The sequence below is a fragment of the Lissotriton vulgaris genome, chromosome 9, assembly GCF_964263255.1.
Source record: "Lissotriton vulgaris chromosome 9, aLisVul1.2, whole genome shotgun sequence".
NCBI lineage: Eukaryota > Metazoa > Chordata > Amphibia > Caudata > Salamandridae > Lissotriton > Lissotriton vulgaris.
The window spans coordinates 977,766,701-977,792,274 of record NC_141697.1 but is presented as its reverse complement, the minus strand read 5'-3'; positions in this window follow the sequence as shown (position 1 = coordinate 977,792,274).

Below are 25,574 nucleotides of genomic sequence, written 5' to 3'. Positions count from 1 at the left end.
GCTCCTGAGTCCGCAGGAGGTCAGGGAGAGGCTCGGAGTCGTCTTCAACCCCATTGTCTGTGGCCATCAGGAGGCTGAGTTCTGTTCGTGCAAAGTGGGGTTTCAGTCTGTTGGTGTGGAGGACCCGGAGTGGGTTCCGGGAGGATTCCATATCGATGAGATAGGTGGCAGGACCCTTGCGCTCGATTACCTTGAAGGGCCCCGTCCATTTGTCTTGGAGAGCGCATGGCTCCGTGGGGGACATTACCCATACCTGTTGCCCAGGTTCGAATTCAATAGATGAGGCGTTCTGGTCATACCATTTTTTCATGTCCTCTTGACTGGCCTCTAGGTTGGCTTTTGCTAGGTCTCTGAACCGCCGGGACTGGTTGCGGAGGGTGAGGAGGTACCGGAAGACATCTGGAGGGTTCTTGGCCGGAGGCATCTCCCAGCCCTCTTTGATCAGGCTGAGCGGCCCCCGCACTGGGTGCCCGTATAGCAGTTCAAATGGGCTGAAGCCTAGGGATTTCTGTGGGACCTCTCGGTAGGCGAAGAGGAGGCACGGCAGCAGCACATCCCACTGGCGACGGAGGGGCTCTTCCAATCCCCCGATCATCCCTTTTAGCGTGCGGTTGAACCGCTCAACAAGTCCGTTCCCTTGGGGGTGATAGGGGGTCGTGAATCGGTAGGTGACCCCACACTGTTGCCAGAGGGATTTCATGTATTTAGAGATAAAGTTCGTGCCTCTGTCGCTGACGACTTCTCGGGGGAACCCCACACGGGAGAAGATCCCCATCAGAGCCCGGCCGACCACTGGGGCTGTCACGGTCCGGAGAGGAACAGCCTCAGGGTAGCGGGTGGCGTGGTCCACTAGCACCAGGATGAAGCGATGGCCTTGTTTTGTGCGCGGGTCCAGGGGTCCCACAATGTCTATTCCGACCCTCTCAAATGGGGTCGTGACTACTGGAAAAGGTTGCAAGGGGGCCTTTAGTTTGCGGCCGCTCTTCCCACTGGCTTGGCACGTGGGGCAAGATCGGCAATGCTGGTGCACATCGTTTCTCATTTTGGGCCAGAAGAAGTGGGTCACTAGGCGACTGTAGGTTTTATCTTGTCCCAGGTGCCCTGCCAGGGGGACATCGTGGGCCAGGTTTAGCAGAAAGTCTCTAAAGCGGAGGGGCACTACTAGTACTCGGTTGGCCCCCAGCTCGGCGATTCTTTGCTCGCTGTACAACAGATCATTGTCCCAGTAGACTCAATGAGTTCCGGAGGTATCCCCTGCGCTTTGGGCGAGCGCTTGCTGGCGGAGTCCCTCGAGGGAGGGACAGGTCTTCTGTTCCTGGCGGAATTGTTCTTGTGTGGGCCCCCCCTCTTGGGCCCACTGGTCAAGGTTAGCGAGGTCGGAAGGTTGAGCAGGTTCGAGGGGGGTGTCATGGTCGGTGGTCTCGGCTGGGGCGACCGGAGGCGGTGGCGCCGGCCATTCTGGTTCTTCGGGGTGATGGTTGGCACGGGCGGCCATGGACCGGGTGGTGACGCACGCCCAGTCCGGGACGCCTAACATCCCCAAGTGTTCTCTTCGCTCCACGGCTGCCCACGGGGAGCTCTCCAGGTCATTTCCGAGGAGGCAGTCCACGGGGGCGTCGTCTCGGACCGTTACCTTCAACATGCCGGAGACCCCTCCCCACTCAAAGGGGACGCAGGCCATCCGACACAGACTTTCCGAGTTGTCGGCTGATCGCACAGGGCAGGGAATGTTCGGTAGATATTGTTCTGGGGTCACCAGGTGACAGCGGACGGCTGTTACACTGGCCCCGGTGTCCCGAAGGGCTTCGGCCCGTCGTCCATTGATGCTCACCCATTGGCTGTACTTCTGGGTGTTAGCGGGTAGGGGGACCCGCGGGACCATGTCTCTTCCCCCTAAGCACGCGAGAGTCATGGCGGCTGGCTCCCACTCTTGATGCTCTTGTTCGTCTGTTTCTTGTTCCTCGGAGATCTGTTCTTCCCCTAGTGCCGCGGCGGCCACTTGGCGGGGTTTTGGACTCTGATACTGCGGGCAGCTTGGGTCGTTTGCATAGTGGCCGACTCGTTGGCATCGGTGACACGTGACATTGGCTCTGTACCCCGGTCGCGCCGGGGTGCTGCCCCGGTTGGCCGGGGGGGTGGTGCTGGCAGCGGGGGTGGCCGGAGTGTTGTCTCTTCCTCGTCCTTGGCCCCCTCCTCCTCCTCTGGGTCGGTGGTGACCATTGTTGTTCCTGTTCTGCTCGTAGGACCCATTCCGGCCCACTCTGGTGATCTCCCACCGGTCAGCTTCGGCTGCGAGCTGCCGGGGATCGGTTAACTTGCTGTCGAGGAGGTGTTGGCGTAGTTCAATGAAGCAATTGTTGGACAGATGCTCCCATACCATCAGATTGAACAGCTGCTCGTAGGTCGTGACGTTGTTTCCTCTGATCCAGCCTTCGAAAGCTCGGCTAAAGTACGTTACATAGTCCACCCAAGTTGTACCCGGGATGCGTGTGCAGTCTCGGAACCTCTGACGGTACATCTCGGGCGTGAGGCCATAGCGGGTGAGGAGGGCCGCTTTCATATGGTCGTAGGAGGTCATCTGGTGGTCTGGAAGCTGTAACAGGGTATCGCGGCCCTCATTGAGGAATCTGCCCCATAGACCGGCTCCCCAATCGTTTCTATCGATCCGGTGCGCCGTCATAGCGATTTCATAGGCCTTAAACCATTGCTGGATGTCGTCCTCTCGGAAATATTCTCGGACAACATCCTTGGGGATGTGTACTTTTTTCTCCGTGGTCCCTGGGGTGTGTGGTCTCTCGGGCACCCCTAACTCTTTATTCTGCTTGCGCAGGTTGATCTCGGCTAGGTTCCGTTCGTGCTCGTACGCCAGTTTCTTTTCCTCGAGCTCCCTTTGTCTCTGTTTCTCCTCTCTTTCTTCTCGGAGACGTAGGTGCTCTAAGTTGATTTTTTGTTCGGCCAACTTGAGTTCTACGTCCATCTTGAGTCGGGCCATTTCTAGCTCGTGTAGTCGGGTTTTTTCTCTTTCTTGGATCTCGTCTTGCGAGAGACCGGTTCTTTGCCCTTCAGGGGTCGTGTTGGTTTTTTTCGCGGTGCTTTGCTCAGGGGCTTCGGCATCCCCGGTCTCTGCCCAAGATTCTAGGGCATGCTTAAAATCGTCCTTGGTGCTTAGTCCGGTGGTAGCGATACCTAGTTCGATGCAGAACTGCTTTAGTTCACGATGGCTGTACTCCTCTAGTTTTTCCATTTGGAACTTCTCAGTTGATCCGCTTTCTTTAGTTGTCATTGTGGTTCGTTGTGGGGTGAGCTACTCTCTGTACGTTATGCGGTGATTCGGATCGCGCCGCTGGCCACCAATGTTAGACGGACCGGGAGGGTCGGCCGAGATTACGGGGAGAGGTCTCCGGGGAGAGCCGTCTCCAACGACTGTACAGACAAGTAACTTCCCCCCCACAGACGGACACCACACAAGACTGAAGGTTAACGAGACTTTATATGCAATTCTTAGGTTACGATGGTATGATACAAGGAGGTCTGGACTCAGGGGTCCCCTCGATTCTAGTCTTTGGCTGAGGAAAGGGGTAGCGGGACAGTCTTAGTTACCAATGAGTACAAAATAGCTCTCAATCCTCGAGCTCGGCGTTCTAGATGATCGGGCCGTGGCGGAGCCAAGCAGGTCCCGAGATGGATGAAGGAAAGACGACGGTCCGCGGCGGAGCCTGCAGGTCCCGGTGAAAGATGACGGTTACAACGGTCCGCGGCCACGCCAGCAGATCCCGACGACGATGAAGGATGAAGGTTACGACGGCTGTGGCAGCGCCAACAGGCAGGACGATGGTGCACAGGACAGAGCTACGGCAGCGCCAGTAGTCCGTCCAGGATGAGTTCCTCTTTACGTCTCTCGACTCCAAGATACAACTGCCTTCCTGCTCTGGAGCTGCCCCAGTTATAGGGCTGGTGTACTTTGATGTCCGGACCCTCGCACTTGGAGGTCGGGAGGTCCGGGATGAGGGAGTCCAGACACCCAGCAGGGGGGTGGAGCCAGCGCCCGGGGAGGCGATGGGCGAGCGGCCCTTGGCGGGGGAGAGCCATCGACACCTCTTTCTCCCATTGACTCGCCAAGTAGCCCGCTCACCTCCTGGGTGGAGGGTGGTGCCGGAATGTCTGAGGCCGGGCCAGGCCCAGGGTCGAGGTCGATCGGGGGCCAGGCGGCCTCGTGGTGGAGTGTCCAAGATGGCGCCCCAGGTTGGGCGCGTGGGCCAGCAGTGGATCGGACCCACGAGGTCGGCATGCTCGAGGGCCGGGGTCCCTGAGGGGACGGAGAACGGCAATGGTGGTGCGTGGTACTTGCGTGACGGGACTCGGGCCTGGCTGGGCCGGGGGAGAGCGGCCCTTCATGTGGCCTGTCCAACAGACAAGTAACTTCCCCCCCACAGACGGACACCACACAAGATTGAAGGTTAACGAGACTTTATAGGCAATTCTTAGGTTACGATGATATGATACAAGGAGGTCTGGACTCAGGGGTCCCCTCGGTTCTAGTCTCTGGCTTAGGAAAGGGGTAGCGGGACAGTCTTTGTTACCAATGAGTGAAAAATAGCTCTCAATCCTCGAGCTCGGCGTTCTAGATGATCGGGCCGCGGCGGAGCCAGGCAGGTCCCGAGATGGACGAAGGAAGACGACGGTCCGCGGCGGAGCCTGCAGGTCCCGGTGAAGATGACGGTTACAACGGTCCGCGGCCACGCCAGCAGGTCCCGACGACGATGAAGGATAAGAAGGTTGCGAAGGCTGTGGCAGCGCCAACAGGCAGGACGATGGTGCACAAGACAGAGCTACGGCAGCGCCAGTAGTCCGTCAAGGATGAGTTCCTCTTTACGTCTCTCGACTCCAAGATACAACTGCCTTCCTGCTCTGGAGCTGCCCCAGTTATAGGGCTGGCGGGCTTTGATGTCCGGACCTTCACACTTGGAGGTCGGGAGGTCCGGGATGAGGGAGTCCAGACACCCAGCAGGGGGGTGGAGCCAGCGCCCGGGGAGGCGATGGGCGAGCGGCACTTGGCGGGGGAGAGCCATCGGCACCTCTTTCTCCCATTGACTTGCCAAGTAGCCCGCTCACCTCCTGGGTGGAGGGTGGTGCCGGAATGTCTGAGGCCGGCCAGGCCCAGGGTTGAGGTCGATCGGGGGCCAGGCGGCCTCGTGGTGGAGTGTCCAAGATGGCGCCCCAGGCTGGGCGCGTGGGCCGGCAGTGGATCGGACCCACGAGGTCAATATGCTCGAGGGCAGGGGTCCCTGAGGGGACGGAGGACGTGCAATGGTGGTGTGTGGTACTTGCGTGACTGGACTCAGGCCTGGTTGGGCCGGGGGAGAGCGGCCCTTCATGTGGCCTGTCCAACATGCGTCCCCCCCAGCTGAAGGCGGGGAGAGTTACCCATCCTCTTGGGGACTCTCCTCGTCGAGGCGGAAAAACCGGGACAGGCCATCCGCGTTGGCGTGATCTGGCCCAGGCCGGTGTTCGACTGTGAAGTCCATACCTTGCAAGGAGATGGACCAGCGTAGCAACTTTGGGTTTTCCCCCCGCATATGCATCAGCCACTGCAGGGGTCGGTGGTCGGTCTGCACCCGAAAGTGGGTGCCAAAAAGGTAGGGCCGGAGCTTCTTGAGGGCCCATACCACAGCGAAGGCTTCCCTCTCTATGGTGCTCCAGCGTTGCTCCCGTGGCAGGAGTCTCCGGCTGATGAAGGCCACCGGTTGATCAAGGCCTTCGGTGTTCACTTGAGACAGGACTGCCCCAATGCCCTGGTCGGAGGCGTCTGTCTGGACGACGAACTCCCGGCTGTAGTCTGGGGCCTGGAGCACAGGGGCGGAACACATGGCGGCCTTCAATTGTTCAAATGCAGTTTGACACTCGGGGGTCCAGTTGACTTTCTTGGGCTGATTCTTTGACGTGAGTTCTGTGAGGGGCCCCACTATGGTACCATAGTCTTTCACGAACCTTCGGTAATAGCCCGTGAGGCCCAGGAAGGCTCGTACCTCGGTTTGGGTGATGGGGGGCTGCCAGGCCTGGATGGCGGCAATTTTCAGCTGCAGAGGGGCCACTAGGCCGCTTCCCACCTGGTGTCCGAGGTAGGTTACAGACCCTTGCCCAATTTGGCACTTGCTGGCCTTGACCGTGAGGCCAGCTCGCTGAAGGGCTTGCAGCACTGCTCGGAGGTGGTGGAGGTGCTCGGTCCAATGGTGGCTGTATACAGCGATGTCGTCTAGGTAGGCGGCGCTGAATCCTTCGAGCCCCGCCAGGACCTGATTGACGAGTCGTTGGAATGTTGCTGGGGCATTCTTCATGCCGAAGGGCATGACCGTGAAATGGTAATGGCCATCGGGGGTGGAGAAGGCAGAACGTTCTTGCGCTCGGGGTGTGAGGCCGATCTGCCAATAGCCTGCTGTCAGGTCGAAGATGCTGAGGTAGCGGGCAGCTCCCATTTGGTCGACTAGTTCATCTGCCCGGGGGATGGGATGTGCGTCTGTTCTGGTGACCGCATTCAAGCCCCGGTAGTCGACGCAGAACCGGAGTTCTGGTGTGGTGCCGGGGGCAGCTGCTTTGGGGACCAGTACGACAGGGCTGGCCCAGGGACTGTCTGAGGGCTCGATGACCCCGAGCGTGAGCATCTTGGCTACTTCCTCCTGGATGCAGGCCCGTACCCGATCTGGCACGCGGTAGGCCCGGTGGCGGATAGGGGGGCTGTCCCCGGTGTCCACATCGTGCACACACCAGGAAGTGACCCCTGGGGTGAGGGAGAACAGGCTGGCGAACTGTGACAGGAGGGCTTGACACTCTTGGCGTTGTTCTCTGGTGAGGGCCTCCGAGAGCCGGACCCCATCCACGGAGCCGTCTTGCTCCTGAGTCCGTAGGAGGTCAGGGAGAGGCTCGGAGTCTTCTTCAACCCCATTGTCTGTGGCCATCAGGAGGCTAAGCTCCGTTCGCACAAAGTGGGGCTTTAGTCTGTTAGCGTGGAGGACCCGGAGAGGGTTCCGGGAGGATTCCATGTCGATGAGATAGGTGGCAGGACCCTTGCGCTCGATTACTTTGAAGGGCCCCGTCCATTTGTCTTGTAGGGCGCATGGCTCAGTGGGGGACATCACCCATACCTGTTGGCCAGGTTCGAATTCAATGGATGAGGCATTCTGGTCATACCATTTTTTCATGTCCTCTTGACTGGCCTCTAGGTTGGCTTTCGCTAGTTCTCTGAACCGCCGGGTCTGGTTGCGGAGGGTGAGGAGGTACCGGAAGACATCTGGAGGGTTCTTTAACGGAGGCATCTCCCAGCCCTCTTTGACTAGGCTGAGCGGCCCCCGCACTGGGTGTCCATATAGCAGTTCAAATGGGCTGAAGCCTAGGGATTTCTGAGGGACCTCTCGGTAGGCGAAGAGGAGGCACGGCAGCAGCACATCCCACTGGCGACGGAGGGGCTCTTCCAACCCCCCGATCATCCCCTTTAGCGTGCGGTTGAACCGCTCAACAAGTCCGTTCCCTTGGGGGTGATAGGGGGTCGTGAATCGGTAGGTGACCCCGCACTGTTGCCAGAGGGATTTCATGTATTTAGAGATAAAGTTCGTGCCTCTGTCGCTGACGACTTCTCGGGGGAAGCCCACACGGGAGAAGATCCCCATCAGAGCCCGGCCGACTACCGGGGCTGTCACAGTTCGCAGAGGAACAGCCTCAGGGTAGCGGGTGGCGTGGTCCACTAGCACCAAGATGAATCGATGGCCTTGTTTTGTGCGCGGGTCCAGGGGCCCCACAATGTCTATTCCGACCCTCTCAAATGGGGTAGTGACCACAGGGAAAGGTTGCAGGGGGGCCTTTAGTTTGCGGCCGCTCTTTCCACTGGCTTGGCACGTGGGGCAAGATCGGCAATGCTGGTGCACATCGTTCCTCATTTTGGGCCAGAAGAAGTGGGTCACTAGGCGACTGTAGGTTTTATCCTGTCCCAGGTGCCCTGCCAGGGGGACATCGTGGGCCAGGTTTAGCAGAAAGTCTCTAAAACGGAGGGGCACCACTAATACTCTGTTGGCCCCCAGCTCGGCGATTCTTTGCTCGCTGTACAGCAGATCATTGTCCCAGTAGACCCAATGAGTTCCGGGGGTATCCCCTGCGCTTTGGGCGAGCGCTTGCTGGCGGAGTCCCTCGAGGGAGGGACAGGTCTTCTGTTCTTGGCGAAATTGTTCTTGCGTGGGCCCTCCTTCTTGAGGCCACTGTTCGAGGTTAGCGAGGTCGGAGGGTTGAGCTGGTTCGAGGGGGATGTCATGGTCGGTGGTTTCGGCTGGGGCGACCGGAGGCGGTGGCGCCGGCCATTCGGGTTCTTCTGGGCGGTGGTTGGCACGGGCGGCCATGGACCGGGTGGTGACGCACGCCCAGTCTGGGACGCCTAACATCCCCAGGTGTTCTCTTCGCTCCACGGCTGCCCACGGAGAGCTTTCAAGGTCATTTCCAAGGAGGCAGTCTACGGGGGCGTCGTCTCGGACTGTTACTTTCAACATGCCGGAGACCCCTCCCCATTCGAAAGGGACGCAGGCCATCCGACACAAACTTTCCGAGTTATCGGCTGATCGTACAGGGCAGAGAATGTTCGGTAGATACTGTTCTGGGGTCACCAGGTGACAGCGGACGGCTGTTACACTGGCCCCGGTGTCACGAAGGGCTTCGGCCCGGCGTCCATTGATGCTCACCCATTGGCTGTACTTCTGGGTGTTAGCGGGTAGGGGGACCCGCGGGACCATGTCTTTTCCCCCTAAGCATGCTAGAGCCATGGCGGCTGGCTCCCACTCCTGATGCTCTTGTTCGTATTCTTCCTGCTCCTCGGAGATCTGTTCTTCCCCTAGGGCCGCGGCGGCCACTTGGCGGGGTCTTGGGCTCTGGTACTGCGGGCAGTTTGGGTCGTTTGCGTAGTGGCCGACTCGTTGGCATCGGTGACACGTGACATTGGCTCTGTACCCCGGTCGCGCCGGGGTGCTGCCCCGGTTGGCCGGGGGGGTGGTGCTGGTTGCGGGGGCGGTCGGAGCGTTGTCTTTTCCTCGCCCTTGGCCCCCTCCTCCTCCTCTGGGTCGGTGCTGACCATTGTTGTTCCGGTTCTGTTCGTAGAACCCATTCCGGCCTACTCTGGTGATCTCCCACCGGTCAGCTTCTGCTGCGAGCTGCCGGGGATCTGTTAACTTGCTGTCGAGGAGGTGCTGGCGGAGTTCAATGAAGCAATTGTTCGACAGATGCTCCCACACCATCAGATTGAACAGTTGCTCGTAGGTCATGACGTTGCTTCCTCTGATCCAGCCCTCGAAGGCTCGGCTGAAGTAGGTTACATAGTCCACCCAAGTTGTACCCGGGATGCGGGTGCAGTCTCGGAACCTCTGACGGTACATCTCGGGTGTGAGGCCATAGCGGGTGAGGAGTGCCGCTTTCATATGGTCATAGGAGGTCATCTGGTGGTCCGGGAGCTGTAGCAGGGTATCGCGGCCCTCATTGAGGAATCTCCCCCATAGACCGGCTCCCCAATCGCTTCTATCGATCCGGTGTGCAGTCATCGCGATTTCATAGGCCTTAAACCATTGCTGGATGTTGTCCTCTCGGAAATATTCTCGGACAACATCCTTGGGGATGTGTACCTTTTTCTCTGTGGCCCCTGAGGTGTGGGGTCGTTCGGGCACCCCTGCTTCTTTATTCTGCTTGCGCAGGTTGATCTCGGCTAGGTTCCGTTCGTGTTCGTACGCCAGTTTCTTTTCCTCGAGCTCCCTTTGTCTCTGTTTCTCCTCTCTTTCTTCTCGGAGACGCAGGTGCTCTAAGTTGATTTTTTGTTCGGCCAGCTTGAGTTCAATGTCCATCTTGAGTCGGGCCATTTCCAGCTCGTGTAGTCGGGTTCTTTCTCTTTCCTGGATCTCGTCTTGCGAGAGACCCGTTCTTTGCCCTTCAGGGGCCGTGGTGGTTTTTTCTGCGGTGCTTTGATCGGGGGTTCCGGCAGCCCCGGTCTCTGCCCAAGATTCTAGGGCATGCTTGAAATCGTCTTTGGTGCTTAGTCCGGTGGTAGCGATACCCAGTTCGATGCAGAATTGTTTTAGTTCACGATGGCTGTATTCTTCCAGTTTCTCCATTTGGAATTTCTCGGTTGATCCGCTTTCTTTAGTTGTCATTGTGATTTCGTCGTGGGGTGAGCTACTCTCTGTACGTTATGCGGTGATTCGAATCGCGCCGCTGGCCACCAATGTTAGACGGACCGGGAGGGTCGGCCGAGACTACGGGGAGAGGTCTCCGGGGAGAGCCGTCTCCAACGACTGTACAGACAAGTAACTTCCCCCCCACAGACGGACACCACACAAGATTGAAGGTTAACGAGACTTTATAGGCAATTCTTAGGTTACGATGATATGATACAAGGAGGTCTGGACTCAGGGGTCCCCTCGGTTCTAGTCTCTGGCTTAGGAAAGGGGTAGCGGGACAGTCTTTGTTACCAATGAGTGAAAAATAGCTCTCAATCCTCGAGCTCGGCGTTCTAGATGATCGGGCCGCGGCGGAGCCAGGCAGGTCCCGAGATGGACGAAGGAAGACGACGGTCCGCGGCGGAGCCTGCAGGTCCCGGTGAAGATGACGGTTACAACGGTCCGCGGCCACGCCAGCAGGTCCCGACGACGATGAAGGATAAGAAGGTTGCGAAGGCTGTGGCAGCGCCAACAGGCAGGACGATGGTGCACAAGACAGAGCTACGGCAGCGCCAGTAGTCCGTCAAGGATGAGTTCCTCTTTACGTCTCTCGACTCCAAGATACAACTGCCTTCCTGCTCTGGAGCTGCCCCAGTTATAGGGCTGGCGGGCTTTGATGTCCGGACCTTCACACTTGGAGGTCGGGAGGTCCGGGATGAGGGAGTCCAGACACCCAGCAGGGGGGTGGAGCCAGCGCCCGGGGAGGCGATGGGCGAGCGGCACTTGGCGGGGGAGAGCCATCGGCACCTCTTTCTCCCATTGACTTGCCAAGTAGCCCGCTCACCTCCTGGGTGGAGGGTGGTGCCGGAATGTCTGAGGCCGGCCAGGCCCAGGGTTGAGGTCGATCGGGGGCCAGGCGGCCTCGTGGTGGAGTGTCCAAGATGGCGCCCCAGGCTGGGCGCGTGGGCCGGCAGTGGATCGGACCCACGAGGTCAATATGCTCGAGGGCAGGGGTCCCTGAGGGGACGGAGGACGTGCAATGGTGGTGTGTGGTACTTGCGTGACTGGACTCAGGCCTGGTTGGGCCGGGGGAGAGCGGCCCTTCATGTGGCCTGTCCAACAGGGCCGCTCAGCCTAGTCAAAGAGGGCTGGGAGATGCCCCCGTTAAAGAACCCTCCAGATGTCTTCCGGTACCTCCTCACCCTCCGCAACCAGACCCGGCGGTTCAGAGAACTAGCGAAAGCCAACCTAGAGGCCAGTCAAGAGGACATGAAAAAATGGTATAACCAGAATGCCTCATCCATTGAATTCGAACCTGGCCAACAGGTATGGGTGATGTCCCCCACTGAGCCATGCGCCCTACAAGACAAATGGACGGGGCCCTTCAAAGTAATCGAGCGCAAGGGTCCTGCCACCTATCTCATCGACATGGAATTCTCCCGGAACCCTCTCCGGGTCCTCCACGCTAACAGACTAAAGCCCCACTTTGTGCGAACAGAGCTCAGCCTCCTGATGGCCACAGACAATGGGGTTGAAGAAGACTCCGAGCCTCTCCCTGACCTCCTACGGACTCAGGAGCAAGACGGCTCCGTGGATGGGGTCCGGCTCTCGGAGGCCCTCACCAGAGAACAACGCCAAGAGTGTCAAGCCCTCCTATCACAGTTCGCCAGCCTGTTCTCCCTCACCCCAGGTGTCACTTCCTGGTGTGTGCACGATGTGGACACCGGGGACAGCCCCCCTATCCGCCACCGGGCCTACCGCGTGCCAGATCGGGTACGGGCCTGCATCCAGGAAGAAGTAGCCAAGATGCTCACGCTCGGGGTCATCGAGCCCTCAGACAGTCCCTGGGCCAGCCCTGTCGTACTGGTCCCCAAAGCAGCTGCCCCCGGCACCACACCAGAACTCCGGTTCTGCGTCGACTACCGGGGCTTGAATGCGGTCACCAGAACAGACGCACATCCCATCCCCCGGGCAGATGAACTAGTCGACCGAATGGGAGCTGCCCGCTACCTCAGCATCTTCGACCTGACAGCAGGCTATTGGCAGATCGGCCTCACACCCCGGGCGCAAGAACGTTCTGCCTTCTCCACCCCCGATGGCCATTACCATTTCACGGTCATGCCCTTCGGCATGAAGAATGCCCCAGCAACATTCCAACGGCTCGTCAATCAGGTCCTGGCGGGGCTCGAAGGATTCAGCGCCGCCTACCTAGACGACATCGCTGTATACAGCCACCATTGGACCGAGCACCTCCACCACCTCCGAGCAGTGCTGCAAGCCCTTCAGCGAGCTGGCCTCACGATCAAGGCCAGCAAGTGTCAAATTGGGCAAGGGTCTGTAACCTACCTCGGACACCAGGTGGGAAGCGGCCTAGTGGCCCCTCTACAGCTGAAAATTGCCGCCATCCAGGCCTGGCAGCCCCCCATCACCCAAACCGAGGTACGAGCCTTCCTGGGCCTCACGGGCTATTACCGAAGGTTCGTGAAAGACTATGGTACCATAGTGGGGCCCCTCACAGAACTCACGTCAAAGAATCAGCCCAAGAAAGTCAACTGGACCCCAGAGTGTCAAGCTGCATTTGAACAATTGAAGGCCGCCATGTGTTCCGCCCCTGTGCTCCAGGCCCCAGACTACAGCCGGGAGTTCGTCGTCCAGACGGACGCCTCCGACCAGGGCATTGGGGCAGTCCTGTCTCAAGTGAACACCGAAGGCCTTGATCAACCGGTGGCCTTCATCAGCCGGAGACTCCTACCACGGGAGCAACGCTGGAGCACCATAGAGAGGGAAGCCTTCGCTGTGGTATGGGCCCTCAAGAAGCTCCGGCCCTACCTTTTTGGCACCCACTTTCGGGTGCAGACCGACCACCGACCCCTGCAGTGGCTGATGCATATGCGGGGGGAAAACCCAAAGTTGCTACGCTGGTCCATCTCCTTGCAAGGTATGGACTTCACAGTCGAACACCGGCCTGGGCCAGATCACGCCAACGCGGATGGCCTGTCCCGGTTTTTCCGCCTCGACGAGGAGAGTCCCCAAGAGGATGGGTAACTCTCCCCGCCTTCAGCTGGGGGGGACGCATGTTGGACAGGCCACATGAAGGGCCGCTCTCCCCCGGCCCAACCAGGCCTGAGTCCAGTCCCGCAAGTACCACACACCACCATTGCACGTCCTCCGTCCCCTCAGGGACCCCTGCCCTCGAGCATGTTGACCTCGTGGGTCCGATCCACTGCCGGCCCACGCGCCCAGCCTGGGGCGCCATCTTGGACACTCCACCACGAGGCCGCCTGGCCCCCGATCGACCTCAACCCTGGGCCTGGCCCGGCCTCAGACATTCCGGCACCACCCTCCACCCAGGAGGTGAGCGGGCTACTTGGCAAGTCAATGGGAGAAAGAGGTGCCGATGGCTCTCCCCCGCCAAGTGCCGCTCGCCCATCGCCTCCCCGGGCGCTGGCTCCACCCCCCTGCTGGGTGTCTGGACTCCCTCATCCCGGACCTCCCGACCTCCAAGTGCGAGGGTCCGGACATCAAAGCACGCCAGCCCTATAACTGGGGCAGCTCCAGAGCAGGAAGGCAGTTGTATCTTGGAGTCGAGAGACGTAAAGAGGAACTCATCCTTGACGGACTACTGGCGCTGCCGTAGCTCTGTCTTGTGCACCATCGTCCTGCCTGTTGGCGCTGCCACAGCCTTCGCAACCTTCATATCCTTCATCGTCGTCGGGACCTGCTGGCGTGGCCACGGACCGTTGTAACCGTCATCTTCACCGGGACCTGCAGGCTCCGCCGCGGACCGTCGTTTTTCCTTCGTCCATCTCGGGACCTGCTGGCTCCGCCGCGGCCCGATCATCTAGAACGCCGAGCTCGAGGATTGAGAGCTATTTTCCACTCGTTGGTAACAAAGACTGTCCCGCTACCCCTTTCCTAAGCCAGAGACTAGAACCGAGGGGACCCCTGAGTCCAGACCTCCTTGTATCACATCATCGTAACCTAAGAATTGCATATAATGTCTTGTTAACCTTCAACCTTGTGTGGTGTCCGTCTGTGGGGGGGAAGTTACTTACCTGTACAGTCGTTGGAGACGGCTCTCCCCGGAGACCTCTCCCCGTAGCCTCGGCCGACCCTCCCGGTCCGTCTAACAGTGCCTAGTAGTGAGTGCCTAGTAGTGAGTGCCTAGTAGTGAGTGCCTAGTAGTGAGTGCCTAGTAGTGAGTGCAGAGTAGTGAGTGCAGAGTAGTGAGTGCAGAGTAGTGAGTGCAGATTAGTGAGTGCAGGGTGCAGAGTAGTGAGTGCAGGGTGCAGAGTAGTGAGTGCAGAGTGCAGAGTAGTGAGTGCAGAGTAGTGAGTGCAGAGTAGGTAGTGAGTGCAGAGTAGTGAGTGCAGAGTAGTGAGTGCAGAGTAGTGAGTGCAGAGTGCAGAGTAGTGAGTGCAGAGTGCAGAGTAGTGAGTGCAGGGTGCAGAGTAGTGAGTGCAGGGTGCAGAGTAGTGAGTGCAGAGTGCAGAGTAGTGAGTGCAGAGTAGTGAGTGAGTGCAGAGTAGTGAGTGCAGAGTAGTGAGTGCAGAGTAGTGAGTGCAGAGTAGTGATTGCAGAGTAGTGAGTGCAGAGTAGTGAGTGCAGAGTAGTGAGTGCAGAGTAGTGAGTGCAGAGTAGTGAGTGCAGGGTGCAGAGTAGTGAGTGCAGAGTAGTGAGTGCAGAGTAGTGAGTGTGCAGAGTAATGAGTGTGCAGAGTAGTGAGTGTGCAGAGTAGTGAGTGTGTAGAGTAGTGAGTGTGTAGAGTAGTGAGTGCAGAGTAGTGAGTGCAGAGTAGTGAGTGCAGAGTAGTGAGTGCAGAGTAGTGAGTGCAGAGTAGTGAGTGCAGAGTAGTGAGTGCAGAGTAGTGAGTGCAGAGTGCAGAGTAGTGAGTGCAGAGTAGTGAGTGCAGAGTAGTGAGTGCAGAGTGCAGAGTAGTGAGTGCAGAGTAGTGAGTGCAGAGTAGTGAGTGCAGAGTAGTGAGTGCAGAGTAGTGAGTGCAGAGTAGTGAGTGCAGAGTGCAGAGTAGAGAGTGCAGAGTGCAGAGTAGAGAGTGCAGAGTAGAGAGTGCAGAGTAGTGAGTGCAGAGTGCAGAGTAGAGAGTGCAGAGTAGAGAGTAGAGAGTGCCGAGTGCAGAATAGTGAGTGCAGAGTGCAGAGTAGAGAGTGCAGAGTGCAGAGTAGAGAGTGCAGAGTAGAGAGTGCAGAGTAGTGAGTGCAGAGTGCAGAGTAGAGAGTGCAGAGTAGAGAGTAGAGAGTGCAGAGTGCAGAATAGTGAGTGCAGAGTGCAGAGTAGTGAGTGCAGAGTAGTGAGTGCAGAGTAGTGAGTGCAGAGTGCAGAGTAGTGAGTGCAGAGTGCAGAGTAGTGAGTGCAGACTAGTGAGTGCAGAGTAGTGAGTGCAGAGTAGTGAGTGCAGAGTAGTGAGTGCAGAGTAGTGAGTGCAGAGTAGTGAGGGCAGAGTAGTGAGGGCAGAGTAGAGAGTGCAGAGTAGAGAGTGCAGAGTAGAGAGTGCAGAGTAGAGAGTGCAGAGTAGAGAGTGCAGAGTAGAGAGTGCAGAGTAGTGAGTGCAGAGTGCAGAGTAGAGAGTGCAGAGTAGTGAGTGCAGAGTGCAGAGTAGTGAGTGCAGAGTGCAGAGTAGTGAGTGCAGAGTGCAGAATAGTGAGTGCAGAGTGCAGAATAGTGAGTGCAGAGTAGTGAGTGCAGAGTAGTGAGTGCAGAGTAGTGAGTACAGAGTAGTGAGTGCCTAGTAGTGAGTGCCTAGTAGAGAGTGCAGAGTAGTGAGTGCAGAGTAGTGAGTGCAGAGTAGTGAGTGCCTAGTCGTGAGTGCAGAGTAGTGAGTGCAGAGTAGTGAGTGCAGAGTAGTGAGTGCAGAGTAGTGAGTGCAGAGTAGTGAGTGCAGAGTAGTGAGTGCAGAGTGCAGAGTAGTGAGTGCAGAGTAGTGAGTGCAGAGTAGTGAGTGCAGAGTGCAGAGTAGAGAGTGCAGAGTGCAGAGTAGAGAGTGCAGAGTGCAGAGTAGAGAGTGCAGAGTAGAGAGTGCAGAGTAGTGAGTGCAGAGTGCAGAGTACAGAGTGCAGAGTGCAGAGTAGAGAGTGCAGAGTAGTGAGTGCAGAGTGCAGAGTAGTGAGTGAGTGCAGAGTAGTGAGTGAGTGCAGAGTAGTGAGTGCAGAGTAGTGAGTGCAGAGTAGTGAGTGCAGAGTAGTGAGTGCAGAGTAGTGAGTGCAGAGTGCAGAGTAGAGAGTGCAGAGTGCAGAGTAGAGAGTGCAGAGTAGAGAGTGCAGAGTAGAGAGTGCAGAGTAGAGAGTGCAGAGTAGTGAGTGCAGAGTACAGAGTGCAGAGTGCAGAGTACAGAGTGCAGAGTAGAGAGTGCAGAGTAGTGAGTGCAGAGTGCAGAGTAGTGAGTGAGTGCAGAGTAGTGAGTGCAGAGTAGTGAGTGCAGAGTAGTGAGTGCAGAGTAGTGAGTGCAGAGTAGTGAGTGCAGAGTGCAGAGTAGTGAGTGCAGAGTGCAGAGTAGTGAGTGCAGAGTAGTGAGTGCAGAGTAGTGAGTGCAGAGTAGTGAGTGCAGAGTAGTGAGTGCAGAGTAGTGAGTGCAGAGTAGTGAGTGCAGAGTAGGTAGTGAGTGCAGAGTAGGTAGTGAGTGCAGAGTAGTGAGTGCAGAGTAGGTAGTGAGTGCAGAGTAGGTAGTGAGTGCAGAGTAGGTAGTGAGTGCAGAGTAGGTAGTGAGTGCAGAGTAGTGAGTGCAGAGTAGTGAGTGCAGAGTAGTGAGTGCAGAGTAGTGAGTGCAGAGTGCAGAGTAGTGAGTGCAGAGTAGTGAGTGCAGAGTGCAGAGTAGTGAGTGCAGAGTCCAGAATAGTGAGTGCAGAATAGTGAGTGCAGAATAGTAAGTGCCTAGTAGTGAGTGCCTAGTAGTGAGTGCCTAGTAGTGCGTGCCTAGTAGTGAGTGCAGAGTAGTGAGTGCAGAGTAGTGAGTGCAGAGTAGTGAGTGCAGGGTGCAGAGTAGTGAGTGCAGGGTGCAGAGTAGTGAGTGCAGAGTGCAGAGTAGTGAGTGCAGAGTGCAGAGTAGTGAGTGCAGAGTAGTGAGTGCAGAGTAGGTAGTGAGTGCAGAGTAGTGAGTGCAGAGTAGTGAGTGCAGAGTGCAGAGTAGTGAGTGCAGAGTGCAGAGTAGTGAGTGCAGAGTGCAGAGTAGTGAGTGCAGGGTGCAGAGTAGTGAGTGCAGGGTGCAGAGTAGTGAGTGCAGAGTGCAGAGTAGTGAGTGCAGAGTAGTGAGTGAGTGCAGAGTAGTGAGTGCAGAGTAGTGAGTGCAGAGTAGTGAGTGCAGAGTAGTGATTGCAGAGTAGTGAGTGCAGAGTAGTGAGTGCAGAGTAGTGAGTGCAGAGTAGTGAGTGCAGAGTAGTGAGTGCAGAGTGCAGAGTAGTGAGTGCAGAGTAGTGAGTGCAGAGTAGTGAGTGTGCAGAGTAATGAGTGTGCAGAGTAGTGAGTGTGCAGAGTAGTGAGTGTATAGAGTAGTGAGTGTGTAGAGTAGTGAGTGCAGAGTAGTGAGTGCAGAGTAGTGAGTGCAGAGTAGTGAGTGCAGAGTAGTGAGTGCAGAGTAGTGAGTGCAGAGTAGTGAGTGCAGAGTGCAGAGTAGTGAGTGCAGAGTAGTGAGTGCAGAGTGCAGAGTAGTGAGTGCAGAGTAGTGAGTGCAGAGTAGTGAGTGCAGAGTAGTGAGTGCAGAGTAGTGAGTGCAGAGTAGTGAGTGCAGAGTGCAGAGTAGAGAGTGCAGAGTGCAGAGTAGAGAGTGCAGAGTAGAGAGTGCAGAGTAGTGAGTGCAGAGTGCAGAGTAGAGAGTGCAGAGTAGAGAGTAGAGAGTGCAGAGTGCAGAATAGTGAGTGCAGAGTGCAAAGTAGAGAGTGCAGAGTGCAGAGTAGAGAGTGCAGAGTAGAGAGTGCAGAGTAGTGAGTGCAGATTGCAGAGTAGAGAGTGCAGAGTAGAGAGTAGAGAGTGCAGAGTGCAGAATAGTGAGTGCAGAGTGCAGAGTAGTGAGTGCAGAGTAGTGAGTGCAGAGTAGTGAGTGCAGAGTAGTGAGTGCAGAGTAGTGAGTGCAGAGTGCAGAGTAGTGAGTGCAGAGTGCAGAGTAGTGAGTGCAGAGTGCAGAGTAGTGAGTGCAGAGTAGTGAGTGCAGAGTAGTGAGTGCAGAGTAGTGAGTGCAGAGTAGTGAGTGCAGAGTAGTGAGTGCAGAGTAGTGAGGGCAGAGTAGTGAGGGCAGAGTAGTGAGGGCAGAGTAGAGAGTGCAGAGTAGAGAGTGCAGAGTAGAGAGTGCAGAGTAGAGAGTGCAGAGTAGAGAGTGCAGAGTAGTGAGTGCAGAGTGCAGAGTAGAGAGTGCAGAGTAGTGAGTGCAGAGTGCAGAGTAGTGAGTGCAGAGTGCAGAGTAGTGAGTGCAGAGTGCAGAATAGTGAGTGCAGAGTGCAGAATAGTGAGTGCAGAGTAGTGAGTGCAGAGTAGTGAGTGCAGAGTAGTGAGTGCAGAGTAGTGAGTGCAGAGTAGTGAGTGCAGAGTAGTGAGTGCAGAGTAGTGAGTGCAGAGTGCAGAGTAGTGAGTGCAGAGTAGTGAGTGCAGAGTAGTGAGTGCAAAGTAGTGAGTGCAAAGTGAAGAGTAGTGAGTAGTGAGTGCAGAGTAGTGAGTGCAAAGTAGTGAGTGCAAAGTGAAGAGTAGTGAGTAGTGAGTACAGAGTAGTGAGTGCAAAGTAGTGAGTGCAAAGTGAAGAGTAGTGAGTAGTGAGTGCAGAGTAGTGAGTGCAGAGTAGTGAGTGCAGAGTAGTGAGTGCAGAGTAGTGAGTGCAGAGTGCAGAGTAGTGAGTGCAGAGTAGTGAGTGCAGAGTAGTGAGTGCAGAGTGCAGAGTAGTGAGTGCAGAGTAGTGAGTGCAGAGTAGTGAGTGCAGAGTAGTGAGTGCAGAGTAGTGAGTGCAGAGTAGTGAGTGCAGAGTGCAGAGTAGAGAGTGCAGAGTGCAGAGTAGAGAGTGCAGAGTAGAGAGTGCAGAGTAGTGAGTGCAGAGTGCAGAGTAGAGAGTGCAGAGTAGAGAGTAGAGAGTGCAGAGTGCAGAATAGTGAGTGCAGAGTGCAAAGTAGAGAGTGCAGAGTGCAGAGTAGAGAGTGCAGAGTAGAGAGTGCAGAGTAGTGAGTGCAGATTGCAGAGTAGAGAGTGCAGAGTAGAGAGTAGAGAGTGCAGAGTGCAGAATAGTGAGTGCAGAGTGCAGAGTAGTGAGTGCAGAGTAGTGAGTGCAGAGTAGTGAGTGCAGAGTAGTGAGTGCAGAGTAGTGAGTGCAGAGTGCAGAGTAGTGAGTGCAGAGTGCAGAGTAGTGAGTGCAGAGTAGTGAGTGCAGAGTAGTGAGTGCAGAGTAGTGAGTGCAGAGTAGTGAGTGCAGAGTAGTGAGTGCAGAGTAGTGAGGGCAGAGTAGTGAGGGCAGAGTAGTGAGGGCAGAGTAGTGAGGGCAGAGTAGAGAGTGCAGAGTAGAGAGTGCAGAGTAGAGAGTGCAGAGTAGAGAGTGCAGAGTAGAGAGTGCAGAGTAGAGAGTGCAGAGTAGTGAGTGCAGAGTGCAGAGTAGAGAGTGCAGAGTAGTGAGTGCAGAGTGCAGAGTAGTGAGTGCAGAGTGCAGAGTAGTGAGTGCAGAGTGCAGAATAGTGAGTGCAGAGTGCAGAATAGTGAGTGCAGAGTAGTGAGTGCAGAGTAGTGAGTGCAGAGTAGTGAGTGCAGAGTAGTGAGTGCAGAGTAGTGAGTGCAGAGTAGTGAGTGCAGAGTGCAGAGTAGTGAGTGCAGAGTAGTGAGTGCAGAGTAGTGAGTGCAAAGTAGTGAGTGCAAAGTGAAGAGTAGTGAGTAGTGAGTGCAGAGTAGTGAGTGCAAAGTAGTGAGTGCAAAGTGAAGAGTAGTGAGTAGTGAGTACAGAGTAGTGAGTGCAAAGTAGTGAGTGCAAAGTGAAGAGTAGTGAGTAGTGAGTGCAGAGTAGTGAGTGCAAAGTAGTGAGTGCAAAGTGAAGAGTAGTGAGTAGTGAGTGCAGAGTAGTGAGTGCAAAGTAGTGAGTGCAAAGTGAAGAGTAGTGAGTAGTGAGTGAAGAGTAGTGAGTGCAAAGTAGTGAGTGCAGAGTAGTGAGTGCAAAGTAGTGAGTGCAGAGTGCAGAGTAGTGAGTGCAGAGTGCAGAGTAGTGAGTGCAGAATGCAGAGTAGTGAGTGCAGAATGCAGAGTTGTGAGCGCAGAGTTGTGAGCGCAGAGTTGTGAGCGCAGAGTTGTGAGCGCAGTTGTGAGCGCAGAATGCAGAGTTGCGAGCGCAGAGTTGTGAGCTCAGAATGCAGAGTTGCGAGCGCAGAGTTGTGAGCTCAGAATGCAGAGTTGCGAGCGCAGAATGCAGAGTTGCGAGCGCAGAGTTGTGAGCGCAGAATGCAGAGTTGCGAGCGCAGAGTTGTGAGCGCAGAATGCAGAGTTGCGAGCGCAGAGTTGTGAGCGCAGAATGCAGAGTTGTGAGCGCAGAGGAGTGAGCGCAGAATGCAGAGTTGTGAGCGCAGAGTTGTGAGCGCAGAGTTGTGAGCGCAGAGTTGTGAGCGCAGAGTTGTGAGTGCAGAGTAGTGAGTGCAGAGTAGTGAGTGCAGAGTAGTGAGTGCAGAGTAGTGAGTGCAGAGTAGGTAGTGAGTGCAGAGTAGGTAGTGAGTGCAGAGTAGTGAGTGCAGAGTAGGTAGTGAGTGCAGAGTAGGTAGTGAGTGCAGAGTAGGTAGTGAGTGCAGAGTAGGTAGTGAGTGCAGAGTAGTGAGTGCAGAGTAGTGAGTGCAGAGTAGTGAGTGCAGAGTAGTGAGTGCAGAGTGCAGAGTAGTGAGTGCAGAGTAGTGAGTGCAGAGTGCAGAGTAGTGAGTGCAGAGTCCAGAATAGTGAGTGCAGAATAGTGAGTGCAGAATAGTAAGTGCCTAGTAGTGAGTGCCTAGTAGTGAGTGCCTAGTAGTGAGTGCCTAGTAGTGAGTGCAGAGTAGTGAGTGCAGAGTAGTGAGTGCAGAGTAGTGAGTGCAGGGTGCAGAGTAGTGAGTGCAGGGTGCAGAGTAGTGAGTGCAGAGTGCAGAGTAGTGAGTGCAGAGTGCAGAGTACTGAGTGCAGAGTAGTGAGTGCAGAGTAGGTAGTGAGTGCAGAGTAGTGAGTGCAGAGTAGTGAGTGCAGAGTGCAGAGTAGTGAGTGCAGAGTGCAGAGTAGTGAGTGCAGAGTGCAGAGTAGTGAGTGCAGGGTGCAGAGTAGTGAGTGCAGGGTGCAGAGTAGTGAGTGCAGAGTGCAGAGTAGTGAGTGCAGAGTAGTGAGTGAGTGCAGAGTAGTGAGTGCAGAGTAGTGAGTGCAGAGTAGTGAGTGCAGAGTAGTGATTGCAGAGTAGTGAGTGCAGAGTAGTGAGTGCAGAGTAGTGAGTGCAGAGTAGTGAGTGCAGAGTAGTGAGTGCAGAGTGCAGAGTAGTGAGTGCAGAGTAGTGAGTGCAGAGTAGTGAGTGTGCAGAGTAATGAGTGTGCAGAGTAGTGAGTGTGCAGAGTAGTGAGTGTATAGAGTAGTGAGTGTGTAGAGTAGTGAGTGCAGAGTAGTGAGTGCAGAGTAGTGAGTGCAGAGTAGTGAGTGCAGAGTAGTGAGTGCAGAGTAGTGAGTGCAGAGTAGTGAGTGCAGAGTAGTGAGTGCAGAGTAGTGAGTGCAGAGTGCAGAGTAGTGAGTGCAGAGTAGTGAGTGCAGAGTGCAGAGTAGTGAGTGCAGAGTAGTGAGTGCAGAGTAGTGAGTGCAGAGTAGTGAGTGCAGAGTAGTGAGTGCAGAGTAGTGAGTGCAGAGTAGTGAGTGCAGAGTAGTGAGTGCAGAGTAGTGAGTGCAGAGTGCAGAGTAGTGAGTGCAGAGTAGTGAGTGCAGAGTGCAGAGTAGTGAGTGCAGAGTAGTGAGTGCAGAGTAGTGAGTGCAGAGTAGTGAGTGCAGAGTAGTGAGTGCAGAGTAGTGAGTGCAGAGTGCAGAGTAGAGAGTGCAGAGTGCAGAGTAGAGAGTGCAGAGTAGAGAGTGCAGAGTAGTGAGTGCAGAGTGCAGAGTAGAGAGTGCAGAGTAGAGAGTAGAGAGTGCAGAGTGCAGAATAGTGAGTGCAGAGTGCAAAGTAGAGAGTGCAGAGTGCAGAGTAGAGAGTGCAGAGTAGAGAGTGCAGAGTAGTGAGTGCAGATTGCAGAGTAGAGAGTGCAGAGTAGAGAGTAGAGAGTGCAGAGTGCAGAATAGTGAGTGCAGAGTGCAGAGTAGTGAGTGCAGAGTAGTGAGTGCAGAGTAGTGAGTGCAGAGTAGTGAGTGCAGAGTGCAGAGTAGTGAGTGCAGAGTGCAGAGTAGTGAGTGCAGAGTGCAGAGTAGTGAGTGCAGAGTAGTGAGTGCAGAGTAGTGAGTGCAGAGTAGTGAGTGCAGAGTAGTGAGTGCAGAGTAGTGAGTGCAGAGTAGTGAGTGCAGAGTAGTGAGGGCAGAGTAGTGAGGGCAGAGTAGTGAGGGCAGAGTAGAGAGTGCAGAGTAGAGAGTGCAGAGTAGAGAGTGCAGAGTAGAGAGTGCAGAGTAGAGAGTGCAGAGTAGTGAGTGCAGAGTGCAGAGTAGAGAGTGCAGAGTAGTGAGTGCAGAGTGCAGAGTAGTGAGTGCAGAGTGCAGAGTAGTGAGTGCAGAGTGCAGAATAGTGAGTGCAGAGTGCAGAATAGTGAGTGCAGAGTAGTGAGTGCAGAGTAGTGAGTGCAGAGTAGTGAGTGCAGAGTAGTGAGTGCAGAGTAGTGAGTGCAGAGTAGTGAGTGCAGAGTAGTGAGTGCAGAGTGCAGAGTAGTGAGTGCAGAGTAGTGAGTGCAGAGTAGTGAGTGCAAAGTAGTGAGTGCAAAGTGAAGAGTAGTGAGTAGTGAGTGCAGAGTAGTGAGTGCAAAGTAGTGAGTGCAAAGTGAAGAGTAGTGAGTAGTGAGTACAGAGTAGTGAGTGCAAAGTAGTGAGTGCAAAGTGAAGAGTAGTGAGTAGTGAGTGCAGAGTAGTGAGTGCAGAGTAGTGAGTGCAGAGTAGTGAGTGCAGAGTAGTGAGTGCAGAGTAGTGAGTGCAGAGTAGTGAGTGCAGAGTGCAGAGTAGTGAGTGCAGAGTAGTGAGTGCAGAGTAGTGAGTGCAGAGTGCAGAGTAGTGAGTGCAGAGTAGTGAGTGCAGAGTAGTGAGTGCAGAGTAGTGAGTGCAGAGTAGTGAGTGCAGAGTGCAGAGTAGAGAGTGCAGAGTGCAGAGTAGAGAGTGCAGAGTAGAGAGTGCAGAGTAGTGAGTGCAGAGTGCAGAGTAGAGAGTGCAGAGTAGAGAGTAGAGAGTGCAGAGTGCAGAATAGTGAGTGCAGAGTGCAAAGTAGAGAGTGCAGAGTGCAGAGTAGAGAGTGCAGAGTAGAGAGTGCAGAGTAGTGAGTGCAGATTGCAGAGTAGAGAGTGCAGAGTAGAGAGTAGAGAGTGCAGAGTGCAGAATAGTGAGTGCAGAGTGCAGAGTAGTGAGTGCAGAGTAGTGAGTGCAGAGTAGTGAGTGCAGAGTAGTGAGTGCAGAGTAGTGAGTGCAGAGTGCAGAGTAGTGAGTGCAGAGTGCAGAGTAGTGAGTGCAGAGTAGTGAGTGCAGAGTAGTGAGTGCAGAGTAGTGAGTGCAGAGTAGTGAGTGCAGAGTAGTGAGTGCAGAGTAGTGAGGGCAGAGTAGTGAGGGCAGAGTAGTGAGGGCAGAGTAGAGAGTGCAGAGTAGAGAGTGCAGAGTAGAGAGTGCAGAGTAGAGAGTGCAGAGTAGAGAGTGCAGAGTAGAGAGTGCAGAGTAGTGAGTGCAGAGTGCAGAGTAGAGAGTGCAGAGTAGTGAGTGCAGAGTGCAGAGTAGTGAGTGCAGAGTGCAGAGTAGTGAGTGCAGAGTGCAGAATAGTGAGTGCAGAGTGCAGAATAGTGAGTGCAGAGTAGTGAGTGCAGAGTAGTGAGTGCAGAGTAGTGAGTGCAGAGTAGTGAGTGCAGAGTAGTGAGTGCAGAGTAGTGAGTGCAGAGTAGTGAGTGCAAAGTAGTGAGTGCAAAGTGAAGAGTAGTGAGTAGTGAGTGCAGAGTAGTGAGTGCAAAGTAGTGAGTGCAAAGTGAAGAGTAGTGAGTAGTGAGTACAGAGTAGTGAGTGCAAAGTAGTGAGTGCAAAGTGAAGAGTAGTGAGTAGTGAGTGCAGAGTAGTGAGTGCAAAGTAGTGAGTGCAAAGTGAAGAGTAGTGAGTAGTGAGTGCAGAGTAGTGAGTGCAAAGTAGTGAGTGCAAAGTGAAGAGTAGTGAGTAGTGAGTGAAGAGTAGTGAGTGCAAAGTAGTGAGTGCAGAGTAGTGAGTGCAAAGTAGTGAGTGCAGAGTGCAGAGTAGTGAGTGCAGAGTGCAGAGTAGTGAGTGCAGAATGCAGAGTAGTGAGTGCAGAATGCAGAGTTGTGAGCGCAGAGTTGTGAGCGCAGAGTTGTGAGCGCAGAGTTGTGAGCGCAGTTGTGAGCGCAGAATGCAGAGTTGCGAGCGCAGAGTTGTGAGCTCAGAATGCAGAGTTGCGAGCGCAGAGTTGTGAGCTCAGAATGCAGAGTTGCGAGCGCAGAATGCAGAGTTGCGAGCGCAGAGTTGTGAGCGCAGAATGCAGAGTTGCGAGCGCAGAGTTGTGAGCGCAGAATGCAGAGTTGCGAGCGCAGAGTTGTGAGCGCAGAATGCAGAGTTGCGAGCGCAGAGTTGTGAGCGCAGAATGCAGAGTTGCGAGCGCAGAGTTGTGAGCGCAGAATGCAGAGTTGTGAGCGCAGAGGAGTGAGCGCAGAATGCAGAGTTGTGAGCGCAGAGTTGTGAGCGCAGAGTTGTGAGCGCAGAGTTGTGAGCGCAGAGTTGTGAGCGCTGAATGCAGAGTTGCGAGCGCAGAGTTGTGAGCGCAGAATGCAGAGTTGCGAGCGCAGAGTTGTGAGCGCAGAATGCAGAGTTGCGAGCGCAGAGGAGTGAGCGCAGAATGCAGAGTTGTGAGCGCAGAGGAGTGAGCGCAGAATGCAGAGTGAGTGTGCAGAGCAGTAAGTGCAGGTGCAGAGCGGTGTGTGCTGTTGAGTGCAGAGCGCTGTGTGCTGTTGAGTGCAGAGCGCTGTGTATTGGCAATGTAAATGACAATGTCATTTGTTTATGATTTAAAGAAAAAAAAAGAAATGTCATGAGCAATGCCAATAGCTCTTCCTTTAATGATGCCGAGACCATTGCATTGTAAATGCTTGTTTATCTCGCTCCTTCCCTTTCCTTTCCCGCTCTCCAGCTCTGGGACGTCTCTTTGCTGGGACAGCCATGCGCTTTACAAACTACATGACATAACATAACATTCTGTCTGTGATGGATCTGAGAATAGAATCCATGCACAAATAGCACACACGCTAGTTTTGCGTCCACATAGTTTTCACTAGTTAA